Source organism: Bos javanicus, chromosome 17 (genome assembly GCF_032452875.1).
Source record: "Bos javanicus breed banteng chromosome 17, ARS-OSU_banteng_1.0, whole genome shotgun sequence".
Lineage (NCBI taxonomy): Eukaryota > Metazoa > Chordata > Mammalia > Artiodactyla > Bovidae > Bos > Bos javanicus.
Genome location: NC_083884.1, coordinates 35,667,289 through 35,692,248, shown reverse-complemented (window position 1 = coordinate 35,692,248; position 24,960 = coordinate 35,667,289). Strand labels below are relative to the sequence as shown.

Below are 24,960 nucleotides of genomic sequence, written 5' to 3'. Positions count from 1 at the left end.
GTATTAATTGATTACTGTGTATGTGTGTGTGCCTAGGAGAATCAGCAACATGGAATTTTACAAAGCAGTCAGTGTGCCAAGTACCAGGTCCAGTGGTACAAGCTAAGCATCCACAATCAATTGGAGACAGTTTCTGTTCTCAGATCACCAGGAAGTAGAGGTGGGGTATGGGGAAGGTCAGTGATAATCTGTGTGGTATGTGCTGTAAGAATCCACAGATCTTGGTGACAGATGAAATGGGGAATGGAAATGAAAAAGATGTAAGGATTTTGGATGACTCTAAGCTTCCCATGCTGGGCAACTTGGGGGGGTGGTGCATCGTTAACCAAGACAGAAAATGTAAGCAAGTGTGAAAGTCATTAGTCATATCTGACTATTTGTGACCCATGGACTGTAACCCTGCCAGCCTCCTCTGTCCATGGGATTCTCCCACTGGAGTGGGTGGCAACCCACTTTTCCTACTTCAGGGGATCTTCCTACTTCCCACCCCATTTCCTACTCCAGGGGAGCTTCCTGACCCAGGGATCGAACCCAGGTCTCCTGCATTGCAGGCTGAGTCTTTACTGTCTGAGCCACATAAATTTGAAGAGAAAGACAATATATTGAGTTTTAAATATGTGTAAGTTATTCAGGTGGAGATGTCTAGTAGACAGAAATATGGATCTAGAGTTAAAGAAGTCAGGGTTGAATGTAAGTCATCAAGGAAGTTATCAGGAAGTCATCAAGGCATAAAGGTAACACTTTACAATCAATATGAATAACTTGTGTTAGTCACACAGTAGTGTCTGACTCTTTGTGACCCATAGACTGGGAGCTGCCAGGCTTCTCCGTCCATGGGATTTTCCAGGCAAGAATACAGGAGTGGGTTGCCATTTCCTTGTCCAAATGAATAACTTAGATCAACAGAAAAAGAAAAGAGAAAAGCAAGTGGAAGATGAACCCCAGGAAATAGCAAGACTCATAAATGAGTTAAGGAATAAGAACCAGCAAAGAGACTGAGGAGGACTGACCACAGAGATAGGAGAAGAATAAAATGGGAGTGTTCCTCAGGAGAAGGAGAAGCATCATTTTATCCTGATTTCTGTGTTATGGAGCGGTCAGGTAGAATGGATAAAGACAAAAACCTTCAGCATTGACTTTAGAGATAGCAGTTTCAGTAGAAGGGTGGATGAAGTATCTGGTACATTATTTTCCTCACCTCAACCTGTGTCTCCTTAGCAGGCATAAAGTAGGGCACCTACTCGCACCTCTATTTATAGTATCAGTTTCTATACTTCTGACAACTAGAAGCAGATTTCTTCATTTTCCCTTTTTCCTTCTTCCTTGTCCCCAAGCATATTGAGATTAATCTTCCTCCTATGTGAAGTATTATTCTCTTCTCCCCTACATATCCTATAGAAGATAACTACTGTTTCTTGGCTTTTTTGCACAAAAATTCTGGTTAAGAAAAAAAAGGAAGCACCTTTCTATTCTTATCTGAACAGAAGCTCTCTGGACAGCTTCATTTGTATTAGTGAACTTTGCAAATAACACTCCTATTGTACCCTCCCTCCATCATCAAGACTGTGTGCACACGTCAGATGATCTGGTTAAAGACAATTTGAGTAAAAAAATTTGATTGAAAAGACAAATTGGTAGACACCCAGAACTGGTTATAAACTCATATTTCCAGTTACTTGTTTTGCATCCTTTGTATTTTGATGTTTATTTTACTTTATAATGCCAAGTCACATAAAGAGACAGTAACAGAGCACAACCCCTGTGCAGCCCTTCGCACCACTGTTGCTGTTGTCCCATACCCCATTACCAGGTAATATTTATTACTTGGAGACCACTAATGGTTGCTCGGCCATTGGTTGGTGCCACAACATGCCCCTCCCCCAAGTGAGCAACTGTCAATGAGTGACTGTTGGTGGTCCTGCTCAGCCATTGGTTGCTGCTGCAGTGGGCCCCTCCTCCAGGCAACCAACTGCCAATGAGTGACCTTTAGTGGTTCAGCGGTCAGCCAACAGTCAATGGAGTGGTGGTCACCAGGCAGGCAGAGAGTGAGGTATGAGACAGATCCCAGCCTTCTTCCTGGGGCCCTCCAGCTCACCAGGCTTCTGGATGAGGGAACAGGTGGGGGGCTGTGTCCTGTAGGGCTCCAGAGCCCTCACCAAGACCACCTGCTGGCCCGGCCCAGGCTTTGAGGTGATGGTGAACCTCTCCCCCATCCCTGCCTGTGTAACCTAAGGGCAGTGACCTCTCTCTCTGGGTCACAGTCTACAGGACCTGGCCCCCACCACCTGGGTGGCCTGAGGAGCCCAGGGCCAGTTAGATCCTGGACACCTGGCTTCCTCAGCGATGACAACTGGCCCTGAGGAAATCATCAGATGAGATCTACTCCTCTTAGCTAGGACCTGGACCTTGGAGGGTGAAAGCTGTGTCTAAGGATCCAGCCGTTTCTTGTCAGAATAGAGAATAACATTCATTTCATGAGATTTATGAGAGCACCATTACTGACCATGACCTGACCTTTAGAACAAAGGATTTGACACCCAAGAAGTTTACAAAAACTAACCACACCCTTCCCTCACCTTTCCTAGAAAAGGGCTTTGCTGAAAACTTTTTGAGGAGTTTGGGATTTTTTAGAGCTTGAGCAACCAATCTCGTTCCATGGCCCTCAAACCTTTCTCTGTTCCAATTTCCCACGTTTTGGTATTATTCGGCCTCACCGTGTATCTGGCACATGGACTTGTGTTTAGATAACAGGACTAGTCCTACATATATTGGAGGCTTTCTAAGTACAGAAAAATTACAACAGCAATGGCCAAAAAAAAAAAAAACCTAAATTTTTTTCTTTTACAAAATGGTTATGGGAATCACATTAAGATCAGAAATAAATTGTGATGTGAAGCATAATACAGGTCACAGCAATCTGTTTAGCCCTAAGGCAGTAAACATTGAGAGAGGCTGGAGAACTGCTTTTTGTGATATGAGCTGGTTGTGTGAATGTAAGCTTTAAGCTTCAGAGAACTATGTGGAAGCTGGTTTGGGGATTTAGCAAGTTGATTACAAAGTTGGTCCTAGATGTATTGAATTTAAGGTTCTAATCTAGAGAGAGGTCTTGATGGAAAAGCCAGCCAGAAATGTGTAAATGGGAAAGGGAAATCTGAAGAAAAATTGAGGCTGGAGGAGATTTGAGAGTCAATCCATGAAACTGTGGAGCTGGTTAAGATTAGCAAGGTAGAATACAGGGTGAGATAAAAGGTTTGATAATACCCATTTCCCAATCTTCCACAATATAGAATGTGAACTTTTAGCTAAGCATGTCACTTCCTGAAATCAAAGACCACACTTCTCAGCTCACCATAGAGCTGTTGACCACATGATCAAGTTCTTTTTGAATTATGTGTTGTCAGGAGTGTTTATAGAACTTCTAGGACAGAGCATCCCCTCTTTCTCCTTCCTGGTGCTTGGAATGCAGAGGCAGTGGCTGACTCTAGCCATCACGTTGGCATGGGGTGTTCTTGAGGAAGTCACACGCAGTGGGCCAAGTAGTAGAAGGACCTGTGGTTCTGTTGAAATTATAAGCCTGTTATGTACCTACTCTGGACATTCTGTAAACTAGATTTTCTTTTACTGGAAAGAATAAACCCTTGTGTGTGGAAGCCAAAGTCTTCATTACTTTCAACTGAACATAATCTAATGTAGATTCAGGGTGTAAAAAAGGAAGAGGTACTAAAGAAAAAGACAAAGAAGGCAAAATCAGAGAGGTAAAAATAGGAGGATTAGGACAGGGTATATCAGAGAACCAATGGGAAAAAAGATTGAAGGATATGAAGTTTTAATACCTTCTGAAGGTTTTAAATACTGAAGAGAGAATGATCATATTTCTTTGTAAGTATATTAAAATTATGAGGAAAACAAATTATTTATTAATCGTAACTGATTGTGCATCATTTATTTAGTGTTGCAAACACCTAGAACTTACAATTTTCCATTATTCTAAAAGACTTTATCATTTACTTTATAATGCATTTCTTAATTCTCTTTCAATTGAGGCTAACCTGAGCCAGAAACCCTCATAAATTATATTTCATGTTTCAATTTGACTATGACTGTATTATATAATGGATAGTGGCAGAGAAGCAACAAAAAATCTGTATGTTTATGTATTTTGGGTATAAACTCTTTATTGGTCATATCATTTGCAAATATTTTCTCCCATTCACTAGGTTGTCTTTTCATTTTGTTGATGGTTTCCTTTGCTGTGCAAAAGCTTTTAAGTTTAAATTATGTCCCATTTGTTTATTTTTGCTTTTGCTTCTTTCACATTGTTTATATTTGGTGTGAGAAAATGTTCTAATTCTTTTTTTTTTTTTTTTTACATGCAGCTGTCCGGTTTCCCTAACATCATATGTCTTTTCCTCATTGTATATTCCTGCCTCCCTTGTCATAGATCACTTGTCCATGAATGTGTGGATTTGTTTCTGGGCACTCTATTCTGTTTTTGTGTCAATACTATACTGTTTTTATTACTGTAGCCTTATTGTATAGTCTGAAGTCAGGCAGCATGATACCTCAAGCTTTGTTGTTCTTTCTCAAGATTTCTTTGGCTAAACAGAGTCTTTTGCAGTTCCATATAAACTTTAAGATTATTCTAGTTCTGTGAAAAATTTCATGGGTATTTTCATAGCGATTGTATTAAAGCTGTAGATTTCTTTGGGATAGCTCTTACAACTCAACATCAAAAAACAGAACACCTGATTAAAAATGGGTAGAAAGCTTGAATAGAAATTCTTCCAAAAGAGACATACAGATGGCCAACAGGCACATGAAAAGATGCTCAACATTGCTAGTCATCAGAGAAATACAAAATAAAATCACAAGGAGATATCACCTCATACCTGTCAGAAAGGCTATCATCAAAAAGACCACAAATAACAAAAACTGACAAGGATATGGGGGAAAGAGAACCCTCGTATATCATTGGCAGGAAGGTAAATTGGTGCAGCATCTATGGAAAACAATACGAAGGTTTCTTAAAACTAAAAACAGAACTACTATATGATCCAGCAGTTCCTCTCCTGAGTATATATCCAAAGAAAACAAAAACACTGTTTGGAAAAGATACACGCACCCAGTATTCAGAGCAGCATTATTTACAATAGCCAAGATATGGAAGCAACCTGTGTCCATCAGTAAATGATTGGATTAAGATGTGACATACACACATAGACATAGGAATATTAATCAGCCATAAAAAGAATGAAATTTTGCCATTTGTAACAATATAGGTGGACCTGACAGAGAAGGCAATGGCACCCACTCCAGTACTCTTCCCTGGAAAATCCCATGGACGGAGGAGCCTGGTAGGCTGCAGTCCATGGGGTCGCTAAGAGTCAGACACGACTGAGCGACTTCACTTTCGCTTTTCACTTTCCTGCATTGGAGAAGGAAATGGCAACCCACTCCAGTGTTCTTGCCTAGAGAATCCCAGGGACGGGGAGCCTGGTGGGCTGCCATCTATGGGGTCGCACAGAGTCAGACATGACTGAAGCAACTTAGCAGCAGCAGGTGGACCCACAGGTTATTATGCTTAATGAAATAAGTCAGACAAAAAGACAAATAAAAATAACATATAATTTTGTGTTATCACTTATATATGGAATCTAAAAATGAAACAAACAAATGAATATAACAACAACAAAAAAGACTCACAGATATAGAGTTCAAACTAGTGATTACCAGCAGGGTGAGGGGAGTAGGGGAGGGACAAGATAGGGATAGGGGATTAAGAGGTACAACTTCTGTGTATAAGATAAGTAAGCTACAAGGTTGTATTGCATAGCACAGATAATATAACCAATATTTTATAACTTTAAATGGAGTATAATATATTAAAATATTGAATCACCATATATTGAAGCTAATATAATATTTTAAATCAGGTATACTTTAATAAAAAAAAATCACTGTGCAAAATGAAATTTATAAGCCTCTAGAAAAGTTAATGGTAGTGAATACTTCAGGTATTCTGAATGATACAGTTGTACTGGATATTTTGTGTAGGGTTCAGTATCTTTGTTCTGAGCCAGGAAATTTATATCTATCTTATTGACAATGTTCATCTCATAAAATGAGGATGCTGACTGGATATAATTTTATTAAAAGAGAGTTTCATATCAGTTCAGTCACTCAGTTGTATTTGACTCTTTGCAACCCCATGGACTGCAGCATGCAAGAATTCCCTGTCCATTACCAGCTCCTGGAGCTTACTCAAACTTATGTCCATCGAGTCGGTGATGCCATCCAACCATCTCATCTGCTGTCATCCCCTTCTCCTCCCACCTTCAATCTTTCCCAGCATCAGGGTCTTTTCCAATGAGTCAGTTCTTCACATCAGGTGGCCAAAGTATTGGAGTTTCAGCTTCAGCATCAGTCCTTCCAATGAATATTCAGGACTGATCTCCTTTAGGATTGACTGGTTGGATCTCCTTGCAGTCCAAGGGACTCTCAAAAGTCTTCTCCAACAGCACAGTTCAAAAGCATCAATTCTTCGGTGCTCAGCTTTCTTTTATAGTCCAACTCTCACTCCATACCTGACTACTGGAAAAACCATAGCTTTGACTAGAGGGACCTTTGTCTCTGCTTTTTAATATGCTGTCTAGATTGGTCATAGCTTTTCTTCCAAGGAGCAAGCATCTTTTAATTTCATGGCTGCAGTCACCATCTGCAGTGATTTTAGAGCACCTCCCCCCCCCAAAAAAAAAGAATTTGGCTTAAAACTCAACATTCAGAAAACTAAGATCATGGCATCCATTCCCATCACTTCATGGCAAATAGATGGGAAACAATGGAAACAGTGAGAAAAGAGAGTTTACAATTGCTTAAAATCCAAAGTTGGATAAGATTTTCATGCAAGTGTTACGGTCCTTTAATGGACCAGAACCTGGTGGTCCGGAGTCAACAATATGAAAGTGAGAGAAAGAAAGAGGTTAATATTCCCTGGGTTATGCAGAAAACCAATAAAACCCTAGGACAGGGCTTGTATAGCTCACGTAGGCACAGGGCGCCCTCTCAAGAGGTCTTGAGAGGTCTTGAAAGCCCGGGCGGGAAAATGAGCACGGCAGGCTTCCACACTCCAGAGAATCAGCCAGAAAGAGAGATACAGAGATAAAGAAGGACACAGGGACCCAAGTCTCTAGTGGAACAAGGATGCTTTATTGAACTCTGTGTGAGTATATATACCATATTACAAGGTAGCTTCTTCAGATAAAGATCAAAAGACCAGACTTTACACGTCACCAAGGAAACAAGGAGTAATAGAGGCCATAAAGCCAAAGACAATCCATATCAAAAGTGGGTCGTAAATCACTTTCACCATATGGAAAAGCTAATGAAGGAAATCTTCTAATTCCTGACAGGAACTTATAAGGAACAGAGGGCTCATGAGAGACAGAAAACAGCACACAGGAATCCTACTGTTAAACATTCCGACATGCAGGCAGAAACATGAAGTTTAAAAGATTTTCCAAATCAGTAAGAATATTCTACAAAAGCAGAATTTCATATTATTTGCTTTCTTCTTTTTACTGAAATATAGTTGACTTACAATATTGTGTTAGATTCAAGTATGCAACATACTAATCTGATATTTCTATATATTATGCACATAAAAAGTTACTACAATATTATTGACTGTATTTATAATATATTTACTATGTGTGTGCTCAGTCGCTCAGTAGCGTCTGATTCTTTGTGACCCCTGGACTATAGCCCACCAGGCCCCTCTGCCCATAGGATTTTCCAGGCAAGAATATTAGAGTGGGGTGCCATTTCCTCTTCCAGGGGATCTTTCAAACTCAGGGATTGAACCTGAGTCTTTTGCATTTCCTGCTTTGGCAGGTGGATTCTTTACCACTAGTACCAGCATATTATTGACTATAATGCTGTACATTATATTCTTACGACTTAGAATATAATGGTACTTTGTGCCTCTGACTCCCCTTCACCTATTTTGCCCATCTGACTTACTCTTTATATTGACTTGGAGTTACCATATTTTAAATCCATTTTAAGAGTAGTGACCTACTTCTGATAGTATATTAAACTTAGAGTATCTAATTAAGAAGAAATTAAGAAAATATCTATTAGGAAGGAAGAAAGAATAGGATATTATAGTCAACTGAATTTTCTGGACAATCCAAAATCAAATAAAATGCTTTTAGTTTCAATTATTACATTTGAGAGAGTCACTTTACATTATATTCTTTCCAGTCTTTGTAATTAAGGTACAATATACTACAACTGTAATTGCATATTTTGATGCTTAATTTTCAGTGTCTTGAGAGCAGTTTGGAAATATAGGTATAGAAAGAATGAGGATTATATCCTGGGATTCAACTCTCAATATTATAGATAAGGAACTGAGGCTCTGAAAAGTCAAAAGCATAAACACATGAGTGCATCCACATATGCATTCATAATAGAATGCAGATTTATCCAAGTATCAAACTAAACAACTGTTATTTTTATAAGATTTCAAGGAGAGTTTAATGAAGCACAAGAATTTTAATTTTTAACAAATGTGATCATCATGAATTTTCCTCTACTCACACATACAAACAAAATTCATATTTATTCTCTTTCACATAATATATTCAAAATTACCCATAGCTTGATGACTGTAGAACTGGATGTTTGAACCTGTAGTATTTTGAAGTCTCTAAAGAACCTTCCAGATGTTCAAGCTGGTTTTAGAAAAGGCAGAGGAACCAGAGATCAAATTGCCAACATCTGATCATCAAAAAAGCAAGAGGTTTCCAGAAAAACATCTATTTCTGCTTTATTGACTATGCCAAAGCCTTTGACTGTGTGGATCACAATAAACTAGAAAATTCTGAAAGACATGGGCATACCAGACCACCTGACCTGCCTCTTGAGAAACCTGTATGCAGGTCAGGAAGCAACAGTTAGAATTGGACATGGAACAACAGACTGGCTCCAAATAGGAAAAGGGGTACGTCAAAGCTGTATATTGTCACCCTGCTTATTTAACTTCTATGCAGAGTACATCATGAGGAACACTGGGCTGGAGGAAGCATAAGCTGGAATCAAGATTGCTGGAGAAATATAAATAACCTCAGATATGCAGATGACACCACCCTTATGGCAGAAAGTGAAGAGGAACTAAAGAGTCTCTTGATGAAAGTGAAAGAGGAGAGTGAAAAAGTTGGCTTAAAGCTCAACATTCAGAAAACTAAGATCATGGCATTTGGTCCCATCACTTCATGGCAAATAGATGGGGAAACAGTGGAAACAGTGTCAGACTTTATTTTTCTGGGCTCCAAAATCACTGCAGATGGCGATTGCATCAATGAAATTAAAAGACGCTTACTCCTTGGAAGGAAAGTTATGACCAACCTAGACAGCATATTAAAAAGCAGATTGGATACTTCCCAGCAAGTCATGATTCTTTAGAATGTAGAGGAATTCCCCATTATTTTCAGCTTTGTGCTTTAGTTGAAATTTCAAGGCAATAGAAGAAGTTCTATTCCACTTGTGTTTGATTATGTGCAGTAATTTTCATGGGTTGTGTATAAAATGAAAAAATTGAATTAGCTCATTGTTCTGAGGTCAATTCTATTAATTTAAAAAAATCCTAATTAAAAAGCAGAGATATTACTTTGCCAACAACGGTCCTTCTAGTCAAGGCTATGGTTTTTCCAGTGGTCATGTATGGATATGAGAGTTGGACTATAAAGAAAGCTGAGTGCCGAAGAATTGATGCTTTTGAACTGTGGTGCTGGAGAAGACTCTTGAGAATCCCTTGGACTGCAAAGAAATCCAACCAGTCCATCCTAAAGGAGATCAATCCTGGGTGTTCATTGGAAGGACTGATGTTGAGGCTGAAACTCCAATACTTTGGCCACCTGATCTGAAGAGCTCACTCATTGGAAAAGACCCTGATGCTGGGAAAGACTGAGGGCAGGAGGAGAAGGGGATGACAGAGGATGAGATGGTTGGATGGCATCATCGACTCAATGGACATGGGTTTGGGTGGACTCCAAGAGTTGGTGATGGACAGGGAGGCCTGGCATGCTGCGGTTCATGGGGTCACAAAGAGTCGGACATGACTGTGCGACTGAACTGAACTGAACTGAAAGAACCTTCTAGGGATCGTCAAATTATTTTTAATGAGCAGAATAAGAGAAAAAAGAGAGGACAGTCGTGTGCTAATAATATTGATGCCCTCCAAGCTGAATTCATAACCTATGCATTTGACAGGGAGGCTTCTCTGGCAGGGGTTTATACTTAACCTTTGTGGTGGGTTTCTGGACCAGCTCTGTTTTGGTTAAATAGCATAATCAGTAGGTGCTCTATAACTACCCAATTCATAGAATGTTAGGTCTGCACCTTGAGTTTGTTGATCTGCTATTGTTTCTGCCTCAAAATACACAATGCTGTTGTATGTTGATTTATATTTATGGTAAAACTGTTAATGATTTCTTTAGCAGATGAAACAGCCTTGTTCTTCTTCCTTTATTGCCCCCAAACACCATATTGGCCCTCCATCCCCCATGTCTGGATAATACGTGAGGCAGATTCCAAATTATTTTCAAATTATTTTGGGACATCAGAACATCCTATTTTCAGCTATAGAAGCACAGTCAATCTAATATCAAAATTTAAATCTTTCATTCAATTAAAGCTTCTCCATTCCCCTGCCTTCCAGCTTGAAATTAACTCATGGCTTTAAATCTGGTTTTGGGAGAGCGTGGTCTCCTTTCTCTCCCCCTGCAAACACACCTCTTTCCTACATTTGACTCCTTCTAGATCAGTGGCAGAGGAGAGGTAAGAAGTAAAGGGTGGTACTTTAACTAGTTGGTGCTGTTGACTCTACTTTCTCATACTGGGATTCAAATAATGGCTCTTTCCTGGTACATACTGGTGAATTCCTCAGAGATGTTTGTCCACTTGCCCTGGTTCTTGACTTAGGCAATTCCTTCCCCAAAAGACCTCTTGTGATACCCCATCAGCTCCTATCCCTGGAGGTAACCCCATACAGCATTGTTCTGCCAGGATTCCCTCACCCCAGTCGACAGCCTTTGGGCTAGAGCTTTTCAAGGGTGGCTCTCATTTGGTCACGTCACTGCCTGTTCACTGGGAATTGACAACCTGAGGAACATTTGGCATCCTTTCCCTGCTCCATCCTTGGCCTCTTAGGCTACTCTGATTTCTTCTTTGGATGTACCCTAAGCTCCTGGGATTTGACCCCCAAACTCATCTATGTGCTCTTTGGTGGTGGAGTACATAGTAGAGATGTTTACTCAGCCCCTGTTCTATCTGACAACTGCAGTCTCTTGGAGAATTTCACTTGGAGTTTCCCTCACGCACTTAGGGGACATGTAGCCTGAATCTTCCCTCACAGGGAGGATAGGGGAAATACCTTTTCTACTGTGAACTCTACAAGGATTCCTCTTCCCAGGGAATCCTTAGTTTGCTCTAATACAGTGTGTGTGGGTAAAAGTCACCAAACTAGATTGGGTACTTCCCAGCAAGTCATGACTCTTTAGAATGTAGAGGAATTCCCCATTATTTTCAGCTTTGTGCTTTAGTTGAAATTTCAAGGCAATAGAAGAAGTTCTATTCCACTTGTGTTTGATTATGTGCAGTAATTTTCATGGGTTGTGTATAAAATGAAAAAATTGAATTAGCTCATTGTTCTGAGGTCACTTCTATTAACTAAAAAAAAAAAAATCCTAGTACTTATCCTGAATTCCTTTCTTTGATAGTCTAGCTTCTTGAGAAAATAAATCAGGAAATAAGCCCCTAAAGTTCTCAGAGCAAGTAAAAATAATATTTAAGCCTCCCCTCTCCCCAACACACACAAGCCTGAGTACTTATTTAGCAGGAAATTCCCCTGGGTCTTTCCTCCATCCCTATTTACTCTGCCTTTCATATACTGCTCAGATTTAAGTCTCTAAATACTACAAAGTTAGTGTTCCTTTGTTTGCAAATGACAGAATTCACCCCAAAAATGCTTGTCAGTTAGTTGCAAGCAATCGAAAACCTGAGTCAAAAACGCCCTTTAAAAGTAAAGGAAATGTTTCATCCATGTAAGTGACATATCTAGAGGCTTCCAGCAAAGTTGGATCCAGATTCTCACCAAGAACCCGTTTTGGGGTTTTTTTGTTTGTTTGTTTGTATGTTTTCTGCATGGTTTTGGCTTTATCTTAAATACAACTTCCCTTACAGTTGTAAGGTGTCTGTCAGAAGCACCTGACACTTCAAGTCTCCTCCATTATGTCCACTGAATATCTTTTTTTGCTAACTCCTAAGAATGACAAAGGGAACTTACTCAGAAGTTTCCAGAAAAAAATCTCTTAATAGATTAGTCAGGACAAACTAGGTCATGTGTTCACTTGTGCATAAATAACCCTATCCAGGATAATGAGGCATGCTAACTGGCTTCAGTCTGGATGCACTGTAGAACTGAGATTTAGGATCAGTTCTATTCAAAACACAGGATTGGAAATATGGCAAACTGTTAGGAAGGAGGAAGTAAAAAATGGACACTGGGAAAGCATCAAGAAATCAACATTCAACATCACCAAGAAATCAACAATCAGCAACAATCCACTACATCAACATAAGGGATAAAGCAGGACTTATTGTCAGAATATGGCGATGTCTTAGAGAATCTGAGGACAGGAGTGTTCTGGGCCTGAAGAAGGAATTGCATTGGTAATAAGATGTCCATCATGAATCTTTGCACTTTTTTATTGCCTCATAATGACACAGATAACCACGATGGTGTGATCACTAATCTAGAGCCAGACATCCTGGAATGTGAAGTCAAGTGGGCCTTAGGAAGCATCACTACGAACAAAGCTGGTGGAGGTGATGGAATTCCAGTTGAGCTATTTCAGATCCTGAAAGATGATGCTGTTGAAGTGCTGCACTGAATAGGACAGCAAATTTGGAAAGCTCAGCAGTGGCCACAGGACTGGAAAAGGTCAGTTTTCATTCCAACCCCAAAGAAGGGCAATGCCAAAGAATGATCAAACTACCACAGAATTGTACTCATCTCACACGCCAGCAAATTAATGTCCAAAATTCTCCAAACTAGGCTTCAACAGTACATGAACAGAAAACTTCCAGATATTCAAGCTGGATTTAGAAAAAGCAGAGGAACCAGAGATCAAATTGCCAACATCTGTTATATCATGAAAACAAGAGAATTCCAAAAAAACATCTACTTCTGCTTCATTGACTATGTTAAAGCCTTTGACTGTGTGGATCATAACAAACTGTGGAAAATTCTTAAAGATATGGGAATACCAGACCACCTTACCTGCCTCCTGAGAAACCTGTATACATGTCAAGAAGTAATAGTTAGAACCAGACATGGAACAATGGACTGGTTCCAAATGGGGGAAGGAGTACATCAAGGCCATGTATTGTCACCCTGCTTATTTAACTTCTATGCAAAGAGCATCATGTGAAATACTGGGCTGAGTGAAGCAGAAGCTCAAATCAAGATTGCGGAGTGACATATCTATAACCTCAGATATGCAGATGACACCACCCTTATGGCAGAAAGCAAAGAGGAACTAAAGAACCTCTTGATGAAGGTGAAAGAGAAGAGAGAAAAAGCTGGCTTAAAATACAACATTCAGAAAACTAAGATCATGGCACCCAGTCCCATCACTTCATGAGAAATAGATGGGGAAACAATGGAAACAGTTGCAGACTTTATTTTCTTGGGCTCCGAAATCACTGCAGATCATGACTATAGCCATGAAATTAAAAGACACTTGCTCCTTGGAAGAAAAGCTATGACAAACCTAGACAGCTTATTAAAAAGAAGAGATATCACTTTGCCGACAGTCAAAGCTATGGTTTTTCCAGTAGTAATGTACAGATGTGAGAGGTGGACCATAAAGAAGGCTGAACACTGAAGAATTGATGCTTTTGAACTGTGGTATTGGGAAAGACTCTTGAGAGTCCCTTGGACTGCAAGGAGATCCAACCAATCAATCCTAAAGGAAATCAACCCTGAATATGCATTGAAAGTACTGATGCTAAAGCTCCAACACTTTGGCCACCTGATGCTAAGAGCTGACTCATTGTAAAAGACCTTGATGCTGGGAAAGATTGAAGGCAGGAGGAGAAAGGGACAACAGAAGCAGAGATGGTTGGATGGCATCACGGACTCAATGGACATGAGTTTTAGCAAGCTCCAGGAGATGTTGAAGGACAGGGGAATCTGGCTGCTGCAGTTCATGGGGTCACAAAGAGTCGGACACGACTGAGTGACTGAACAACTTATTAAGCGTCTGCTTTATAAAGGACAGGCCATGTGGTGGGCTTATATGATGGCTTCTCAGTTCATGTATCACAGTTATAGACACACTGAGAATTAACATTCTTTCTATCTCCAGAATCCACATTACCCAAGAAGGACCCCTGGTTAACCTATCAGAGGCACAGATCAACATAAAAATTAAAAAAATTTTAAAAACTTGCTTTTTTCTAGGAATCTGTGTATCAGGGATCTTGGCAGCTTTAACACAATCTGTCTGCCCCAGAAGTAACCACCTGAGACTGACATATCACCATACCTGTCTGTAATAAGAGAAGGAAAAGGAATGTACAGATCAGACACAAGAATCTAAGAATATGGTAAAGCATCAGAACAGACAGTTCCACATAACACAATGGATCGTATTCATGATGATAGTTCCAGGTCATTATACTGGGTTCACTCTATTCTAGTTAAATTGAAATTTTACTCTTGTGGAATAAGGTATGGCCATCATTATACTAGTTAATATAACCTACAGCCTCTCTATTTGATCTTTTGTGGTTTCCTTAATCACTGTACATTGTCCAGATTGCTTGTTAAGATTCCCTTCATTATGTGTATCTGCAGTTATTTCTGACATTGATTCTGAATCACTATAACTGTTTCTAACATGAATCCTTTCAACAAATATTTCCTTCTTACTAAACACTGTGCTTGCCTTCTCCCATAATATATGTAGTTTTATCTATATAATTTTGACTGACTGATGAAGGTATGTGTGTTATTTATCTTAGTTCCCAGAGGTGGATTTGTTGTCAAACTATTTATAGATTTCCTTATTCCCAGGTTCTAGTTACAAAACTCAATATATCTGCTGAATGATTTGTCTATGTTGAAGTCTGATTCACTTGAGAAGTAATGTTGTGTCTATGCTGAAGGACCCTCAAGCACACAGTGCTGGAATAAACAGACTTATTACCAGAGAAATGAAAATAAATTATTCTCATCTATAAGTGTGGCAGGAATGCTGAGAAGCTAGACACAAGCTTGCCTCCCTTGAGGCTTTGTTCTGCCTTTCCTTCACTTGGTCTAGATTCACAGACCTTTCTGGAGAGAGGACAGCAGGGTGGGTAAGAATGCAGACTCAAGTGTCAGGATACTGGGTAGTGATCAAGGACATGAGCTGGCTTAGAATTTCACTTCTCTGAGAAAGTCTGGGGAAAGTATTTGACTTTTTCTCTCTCAATTTTTTTCCTTTATACAAGGGTAATAATAATAAAAGGCTTCCCATCTGACCCAATGGTAAAGAATCCCCCTGCCAATGTAGGAGACATGGGTTCAATCCCTGGGTTGGGAAGACCCCCTGGAAAACAAAATAGCAGTCTACTCCAGTATTCTTACCAGAATAATCCCATGAACAGAGGGGCCTGGTGGGCTATAGTCCATGGGGTCACAAAAGTCAGACACAACTTGGCAACTAAACAACAACAATAGTAAATAATACCACCTACCTCCTAGGGCGGTTGCATGCGTGTTTGTGTGTGCTCAGTCATGTCTGACTCTTTGTACCCCCTGGACTGTAGCCCACCAGGCTCCTCTGTCCATGGAATTCTCTAGACAAGAATACTGGAGTGGGTTGTCATTTGCTTTTCCAGGGAATTTCCCAATCCAGGGATCAAACCCACATCTCTTGCATCTTCTGTATTGTCAGATGGATTCTTTACTACTGTGCTACCTGAGAAGCCCGGGAAACCCTAGGGCAGTTATAAAAATCCAAATTAAGAGCTTAGTATAGTGCCTATATTCAGTACACTGCCCTCTATAAATTTCTCTTCCTTTCATCCTCCTTCCTAACTTTTCTTTTCTTTTAGAAAAAGGAAACTTTTATTTTTGAATAGGCATTAAACCTGAATTTGATGCACATCACAGGTAATCTGCTAAAAGATTGCAAAGAGGTCAAGAAATCTCATCCCTGTATATAGACATGCAGATACAATGAATTATATATAGGTTTTCAAGATAAACGATAACTAGTCCAGGTAAGATGATTTGATAGCATAACTGATTCACTTTACTGTACCCCTGAAACTAACACAACATTGACTGTAAATCTACTCTACTCCAATCAAAATTTTAAAGCAAACAAACAGAAAACAGTTTTAGGTGTACAACATAATGATTTCATATTTGTATATACTGCAGAATAATCACCACAGTAAGTCTAATTCTTTTCAGTCTTAATGAATCTTTGTAAACCAATGTAAGACATCTGGAAAATTTCTCTATTCTTGACTATAAAATCATCCTTACACTTTTCTGGAAATCACCTCTCTTAGTGAAATCCTGTCTCTTGGTCAGTTCAGGTTTCTTTCTAAAGAGCAAAGGCCAAATTCCTTAGTGGCAACTGGTGCTTTATTCTGCTCTAGAGATGAAATTGCAGGCCTGTTCTTCCTCTCTGTGTTCTGGAAAATGCCTAATACCTAAAACCGTCTGATGCTAATTAAGAATTAAATAGTAATCACAGTTTGAATTAAAGACTGAACAGTGACTCTGTGTGTCATAATACTTACCCTCCTTAGGCATTACCTTTATTTATAGTGACAAGCTCTTGTAATCAAAGTAGAGCAAATACTATATCCACATAATAAAAGCAAACACTTAGGGATAATGGGATAAAACAACTGCCCCTGAGACAGGGCCCGGGAGTCACCACACTCCACACAGCCACCAGAGCCTGTCAGAGCTAACTTCAGGAGTCTGACTCACACTAACCAAACTCACAGTACACAGATCAAATGCCCAAGAACCTTTGTTTATAATAAAGAGGAAAGTCACTCAGCAGACTGGATATTTGTAGTTTAGTAATTCTTAGCTTCCTTTCAAGTTCAGAGACCCCCTTTACCCTGCAGTGCTCTCACAGTTTGTCTGAAGGGATTTGGTTCTAAGAAATACCTCACCATCATAACTTTGTGATTTGTACCCAAAGGAGGCCCTGAATGTAATGATCTCTGGGTCTCTATTTTATGTACATATCACATCACAACATGTTAAGTGGCATCTTAAGGTATAAAGGACTTTGATAGAATTCAAGACACCCATATATAAAAATATTGATGTGAATATATATTTACAATGTGCATCTCACCAGAATGTGAGTTTAGGGTGGAAAGAGGGAAAAAATCATGGAGAAAGACAAGTTTCTGAAGCACAATGTATGGAATGATTTTATGACTAAAACTTCTTAGTCTTAAAGCAGCAAGGCCAGTTGGATCCATAGTTTCTGTAATTGCACTGCCCCCTTGTGGTAAGATGGCTTAATTTGTTGGCTGAAAGGCGGGTTGGAAGAGGACAGAGGCTGGAACAATGCAAGGGCAGTAGGTCAGATGAGAAATAAAACAGAAGCTCCCTGGAAGAGTGCCAGGAGATTCTGCCATTGAGAATGTTGGGGAAGCTCCTGGCACCTGCAGGGGCTGCTTTTATTGCCTATCTATGATGGCCAGCTCTCTCCAATTCCTTAGGACAGAGAAGATTTTACTTTGTTTTTGCTTTGCTTTGAATCCCTGTATAGGGTGGTTATCGTAATACTGAGTCACGTTGCTTATCCACCACCATCTCCTGCACTCATCAGCTTGGAGAAATGTAGCCTAGGAAGTTAAATGACACTAGACCAGAAGCATACGCTTGGCAGAGAAGATGGCATAGTAGCTCAATAGCCCAGAGGAAGGTCCTGTGCAGGGCATTTTACCCTTTTTAACTCCCTTGGAGGCTTTCAGCCAAGGAGGGGCTTGGAACTTGTTTATAATTTATGCTCATCTAATTCTAGTGAGGTGAGGAGGCCTACAATGTATATGATCTTCAGAGAGATGTTTGCAAAGTAAAGAAGACTAGAAGCAGTTGCGGAAGGAGCAGAGGATGCAGTGACTGTGGTACCAGGTGACTTCCACATTAAGCATTACATTTAGTTCTAAATTTCTTCATAATCAAGCAAAAATGGGAAATACAGAGTTATATAGTTTGCATTGCCTGGAAAGAGAAAATATAACCCTCCTTCAGAGAGGCACATGCGATGGGATGGAGGTGTCAGTTTCAGCTATGGTGTTAATCATTTTGCAATATATAAGCATGTCAAATAAACATGCTATGCTGTGGCTCAGAAGGTAAAGAATCTGCCTGCAATGTGGGAGACCCCGGTTTGATCCCCGGATTGGGAAGATCCTCTGGAGAAAGGCATGGCAACCCACTCCAGTATTCTTCCCTGGAAAATCCCATGGACAGGGGAACTTGGTGGACTACAGGCCACAGGATCACAAAGAGTCAGACATGACTGAGCAGCTAACACACATACACCTTAAACTTACAGAACATTATATGTCAATTCTCAATGAAGCTGGACAAATTTTTTAATCATTTTAAAGAGAGAGAGGTATGTATTCTGGCATTAGATTCCAAGAGGAAATAATCCAGTAATTTGAAACCTGTAAATAAACACTGAACTGAAAAACATCCAAATACAGTCGATTTTCCTCCAAGGAAGCTTGTAGACCTACTAAGTATTAGACATGATGAGTAGTTCTTATTTACCTGCAGTTCCCAACCTCTAGTGGGGCCTCTAGTGGGCCATGTAGTTATTGCAAAGTGTCCCTGAATTTAGATTCTGCTGCTGCTGCTGCTGAGTCGCTTCAGTCGTGTCCGACTCTGTGTGACCCCATAGACGGCAGCCCACCAAGCTCCCCCGTCCCTGAGATTCTCCAGGCAAGAACACTGGAGTGGGTTGCCATTTCCTTCTCTAGTGCATGAAAGTGAAAAGTGAAAGTGAAGTTGCTCAGTCGTGTCCGACTCAGCGACTCCATGGACTGCAGCCTACCAGGCTCCTCCGTCCATGGGATTTTCCAGGCAAGAGTACTGGAGTGGGTCGCCATTGCCTTCTCCAGAATCTAGATTCTAGATGCATGATTTCAGGAGTGAAAAAATGTTTTGTGCAAATGTACTAACACTTTTCATAAATACAAGGACAACCAGAACCAGAAAAATATAAACATATGTAGAAGAACTACTGAACTCATACTAGCTTTTAATTATTATATTACTATATTTTCTTAATTTGGTTTACTAACAATACAATTATTTAAAAGTTTAGGGGCAGTCCTAAGATGGCGGAGGAATAGGATGGGGAGACCACTTTCTTCCCCCACAAATTCATCAAAAGAACATTTGAGCGCCGAGAAAATTACACAGAACAACTTCTGAATGCTGGCAGAGAACATCAGGCACCCACAAAAGCAACCCATTGTCTTCAAAAGGAGGTAGGACAAAATATAAAAGATAAAAAGAGAGACAAAAGAGGTAGGGACAGAGATCCATCCCTACAAGGGAGTCTAAAAAAGAGAGAAGTTTCCAAACACCAGGAAACACTCTCTCCTGTGGGTCTGTGGTGAGCCTTGGAATCTCAGAGAGCAAAACAACCAGGAGGAAAACTAAATAAATAATTAAAACCCACAGATTATGTGCCTAATAGCAACTCCCAGTGGTGCAACAGCCCAGATGCTCGCATCCCACACTAGCAAGCCAGGAAGGGACAGGGAGGAGCGGGCAGCGTAACTTAGGATAAGGGCCTGGCCTGAATGCCCTGAGGGCAATCTGAGGGAGCTAGCTTGAGATAGCAACCCAGACTGTGGGATAGCTATCCTGGGATCCCATGAAAAGTCCTAACCACGTGTACCCCAATGTTCATCCTGGCACTGTTTATAATAGCCAGAACATGGAAGCAACCTAGATGTCCATCAGCAGATGAATGGATAAGAAAGCTGTGGTACATATACACAATGGAGTATTACTCAGACATTAAAAAGAATACATTTGAATCAGTTCTAATGAGGTGGATGAAACTGGAGCCTATTATACAGAGTGAAGTAAGCCAGAAAGAAAAACACCAATACAGTATACTAACACACATATATGGAATTTAGAAAGATGGTAACAATAACCCTGCATGTGAGACAGCAAAAGAGACACAGATGTATAGAACAGTCTTTTGGACTCTGTGGGAGAGGGAGATCGTGGGATGATTTGGGGGAATGGCATAAAAACATGTATAATATCATGTAAGAAACAAATTGCCAGTCCAGGTTTGATACATAATGCTTGGGGCTGGTGCACTGGGATGACCCGGAAGGATGGTATGGGGAGGGAGGTGAGAGGGGGTTTCAGGATAGGGAACATGTGTATGCTCATGGCGGATTCATGTTGATGTGTGGCAGAACCAATACAATATTGTAAAGTAATTAGCCTCCAATTAAAATAAATACATTAAAAAAAAAAAAAAAGTCCTAACCACCGCCAGGCACACTCACAGAACAAAGGACTGAGCAGAGCCAGCCGGCTGCGGACCAGCCCATCCCCCGCTGGAGACAGGCAGGTGAGGGCAGCCAGAGCAGGAAGGTGGCAATAGCGGCCCTAGAGAGGCAACCTATACCAAACTGCAAGCAGACTTCATTGCTAATCAAGACTTCTTGGGATTCTGGACAGTCGACATTAGCTGGGAAGGTCGCAGCCAGGAATCAGCTTCCCAGAAGAGACACAGGGCACACTGAGAAGGCCCGCCCATTGTACACCCAGAAAACCGAGCGGCTGGGACGGGAAAGGGGATAAGTCGCAGCCTTCAACTGGGGGTGACCACGCGCCCCAAGGACTCGTCACCTGAGCTGCTCAGACCTGGGACGGACGCAAAACACAGGCCCAACCAAGTCTGCACCTTTGTGGAGTACCCGAGAACCTGAACCTGAGCGGCTTAGACCTGGGAAGTGCATGCAAACCAGGGCCCGCATCAGACAGTTCCCGGCAGAGCAACCTAGAGTCTGAGCAGTGTAGACTGGGAAAGCACACACGCTGTGAGCAGGGCAAACCCAGTGTAGCTGAATCACTGTGAACACACGCCAGTGATATTTGTTTGCAGTGTTCCTCCCTCCCCAAAGAATGACTGAACAAGCGAGCCTGAAAAAAAGTGACCACCACCGCGTCCCTTGTGTCAGGGCAGAAATTAGACACTGAAGAGACCAGCAAACAAAAGAAGCTAAAATAAACAGAGGGAACCACTTTGGAAGTGACAGGTGCAATAGATTAAAACGCTATGTCGGTAGTTAGCACCGACTACTTAGGAAGGGGCCTATAGACCATGAGATGTACAAGCCGGACCAAGGAACTATCTGAAAATGAACTGACCACACACTGTACACAACAGGTCCAGAGAAAGTCTTTGATATATTTTTACTATTATCATTTAATTAAAAATTTTTTTATTTTATTTTTTTATTTTTAAGTCCCCATTACTCCTTTAATTTTCATTCCTACTACTACCTTGCCAAAAAAAAAAAAAAAAAGACCCTATTTTTAAAGCAAACTTCATATATGTATATTTTATAATTTCTGTGACTGTGTTTTGTTGTTTGTTTAGTTGGTTGGGTTTTTTTTTTGTTTTTTTAATATTGTATTTTTGAGAATCTAACCTCTACTCAAGATTTTTAATCTTTGCTTTTTGGTATTTGTTATCAACTTTGTACCTTTAAGAACCCAATCTTCAGTATCCAGTTTTACTTGGGAGTGAGATCACTGGCCTGACTGCTCTCTCCACCTTTTGACTCTCCTTTTTCTCCACCAGGGGGCCTCTATCTCCCCCCTCCCCCTTTTCTTCTCTACCCAACTCGATAAATCTCTTTGTGTGTTCCGGGCTGTGGAGAACACTTAGGAAACTGATTACTGGCTGAATCTGTCTCTCTCCTTTTGAATCCCCCTTTTATCCTTCTGGCCACCTCTGTCTCCTTCCTCTTCTCTTCTCTGTGTAACTCTGTGAACGTCTCTGAGGGATCCAGACTGTGGAGAGCAAATAGGGAAGTGATTACTGACTAGCTTGCTCTCTCCTCTTTTGATTCCCCATCTTCTCCTTCTGGTCACCTCTATCTCCTCCTCTCTCTTCTCTTCTCCATGTAACTCTGTGTACATCTCCAGGTGTCCCTCACTGTGGAGAAACTTTTCATCATTAACCTAGATGTTTTATCATCGGTGCTGTATAGATGGAGAAGTCTTGAGGCTACTGTAAGAATAAGACTGGAAACCAGAGGCAGGAGGCTTAAGTCCAAATCCTGAGAACACCAGAGAATTCCTGAATCCAGGAACATTAATCGATAGGAGCTCATCAAACCCCTCCATACCTGCACTGAAACCAAGCGCCACCCAAGGGCCAACAAGCTCCAGAGCAAGACAAACCATGCAAATTCTCCAGCAACACAGGAACATAACACTGAACCTCAATATACAGGCTGACCAAAGTCACACCAAACCCACTGATATCTCAAAACATATCACTGGACACTTCATTGCACTCCAGAAAGAAGAAATCCAGCTTCACCCACCAGAACACTGACACAAGCTTCCCTAACCAGAAAACCTTGACAAGCCACCCGTCCAACCCCACCCACAATGAGGAACCTCCACAAGATAGAGGAACCACCAACTGCCAGAATACAGAAAGGCCATCCCAAACACAGCAATATAAACAAGATGAAGAGTCAGAGAAAGACCCAGCAGGTAAAGGAACAGGATAAATGCCCACCAAACCAAACAAAAGAGGAAGAGATAGGGAATCTACCTGATAAAGAATTCCAAATAATGATAGTGAAAATGATCCAAAATCTTGAAAACAAATTGGAGTTACAGATAAATAGCCTGGAGACAAGGATCAAGAAGATGCAAGAAAGGTTTAACAAGGACCTAGAAGAATTGAAAAAGAGTCAATATATAATGAATAATGCAATGAATGAGATCAAAAACACTCTGGAGGGAACCAAGAGTAGAATAACAGAGGCAGGAAATAGGATAAGTGAGGTAGAAGATAGAATGGTAGAAATAAATGAAAGAGAAGGAAAAAGAAAAAAGAATTAAAAGAAATCAGGACAACCTCAGAGACCTCTGGGACAATGTTAAATGCCCCCACATTCGAATCATAGGAGTCCCAGAAGAAGAAGACAAAAAGAAAGACCATGAGAAAATACTTGAGGAGGTAATCGTTGAAAACTTCCCTAAAATGGGGAAGGAAATAATCACACAAGTCCAAGAAGCCAGAGAGTCCCAAACAGGATAAACCCAAGGCAAAACACCCCAAGACACATATTAATCAAATTAACAAAGATCAAACACAAAGAACAAATACTAAAAGCAGCAAGGGAAAAACAACAAATAACACACAAGGGGATTCCCATAAGGACAATAGCTGATCTTTCAATAGAAACTCTTCAGGCGAGGAGGGAATGGCAGGACATACTTAAAGTGATGAAAGAAAATAACCTACATCCCAGATTACTGTACCCAGCAAGTATCTCATTCAAATATGAAGGAGAAATCAAACGCTTTACAGACAAGCAAAAGCTGAGAGAATTCAGCACCACCAAACCAGCTCTCCAACAAATGCTAAAGGATCTTCTCTAGACAGGAAACACAGAAAGGGTGTATAAACTCAAACCCCAAATAATAAAGTAAATGGCAGCGATATCATACTTATCAGCAATTACCTTAAATGTAAATGGGTTGAATGCCCTAACCAAAAGATAAAGACTGGCTGAATGGATACAAAAACAAGACCCCTACATATGTTGTCTACAAGAGACCCACCTTGAAACAAGGGACACATACAGACTGAAAGTGAAGGGCTGGAAAAAGATATTCCATTCAAATAGAGACCAAAAGAAAGCAGGAGTAGCAATACTCATATCAGATAAAATAGGCTTTAAAACAAAGGCTGTGAAAAGAAACAAAGATGGACACTACATAATGATCAAAGGATCAATCCAAGAAGAAGATATAACAATCATAAATATATATGCACCCAACATAGGAGCACTACAATATGTAAGACAAATGCTAACAAGTATGAAAGGGGAAATTAACAATAACACAATAATAGTGGGAGACTTTAATACCCCACTCACACCTATGGATAGATCAACTAACAGAAAATTAGCAAGGAAAAATAAATTTTAAATGATACAATAGACCAGTTAGACCTAATTGATATCTATAGGACATTTCACCCCAAAACAATGAATTTCACCTTTTTCTCAAGTGCACACAGAATCTTCTCCAGGATAGATCACATCCTGGGCCATAAATCTAGCCTTGGTAAATTAAAAAAAAAAAAAAATTGAAATCATTCCAAGTATCTTTTCTGACCACAATGCAGTAAGATTAGATATAAATTACAGGAAAAAATCTATTAAAAATCCCAACATATGGAGGCTGAACAACAGGTTGCTGAATAACTAACAAATCACAGAAGAAACCAAAAAAGAAATCAACATATGCCTAGAAATGAGTGAAAATGAACACACAACAACCCAAAACCTATGGGACACTGTAAAAGCAGTGCTCAGAGGAAGGTTCATAGCAATACAGGCTTACCTCAACAAACAAGAAAAAAAGTCAAATAAATAACCTAACTCTACACCTAAAGCAACTTGAAAAGGAAGAAATGATGAACCCCAGGGTTAGTAGAAGGAAAGAAATCTTAAAAATTCGGGCAGAAATAAATGCAAAAGAAACAAGAGACCATAGCAAAAATCAACAAAACCAAAAGCTGGTTCTTTGAGAAGATAAATAAAATTGGCAAACCATTAGCC

The 24,960-nt window shown here is 40.3% G+C and overlaps 1 long non-coding RNA gene across 11 annotated transcripts in view; it reads left to right on the top strand.

The window, feature by feature from the left end:
- The first annotated feature begins 1,965 nt into the window (after positions 1 to 1,965).
- Positions 1,966 to 24,960, top strand: part of LOC133228650 (uncharacterized) — an 82,113-nt gene continuing 59,118 nt past the window's right edge. For 10 of the 11 annotated variants that reach the window (XR_009730312.1, XR_009730321.1, XR_009730319.1 and 7 more), the window contains exons 1-3: positions 1,966 to 2,050; positions 18,120 to 18,229; positions 19,429 to 19,599. This is a non-coding gene — a long non-coding RNA (uncharacterized LOC133228650). The remainder of the gene's footprint in view (positions 2,051 to 18,119; positions 18,230 to 19,428; positions 19,600 to 24,960) is intronic. The other variant, XR_009730320.1, reaches the window with a different exon arrangement.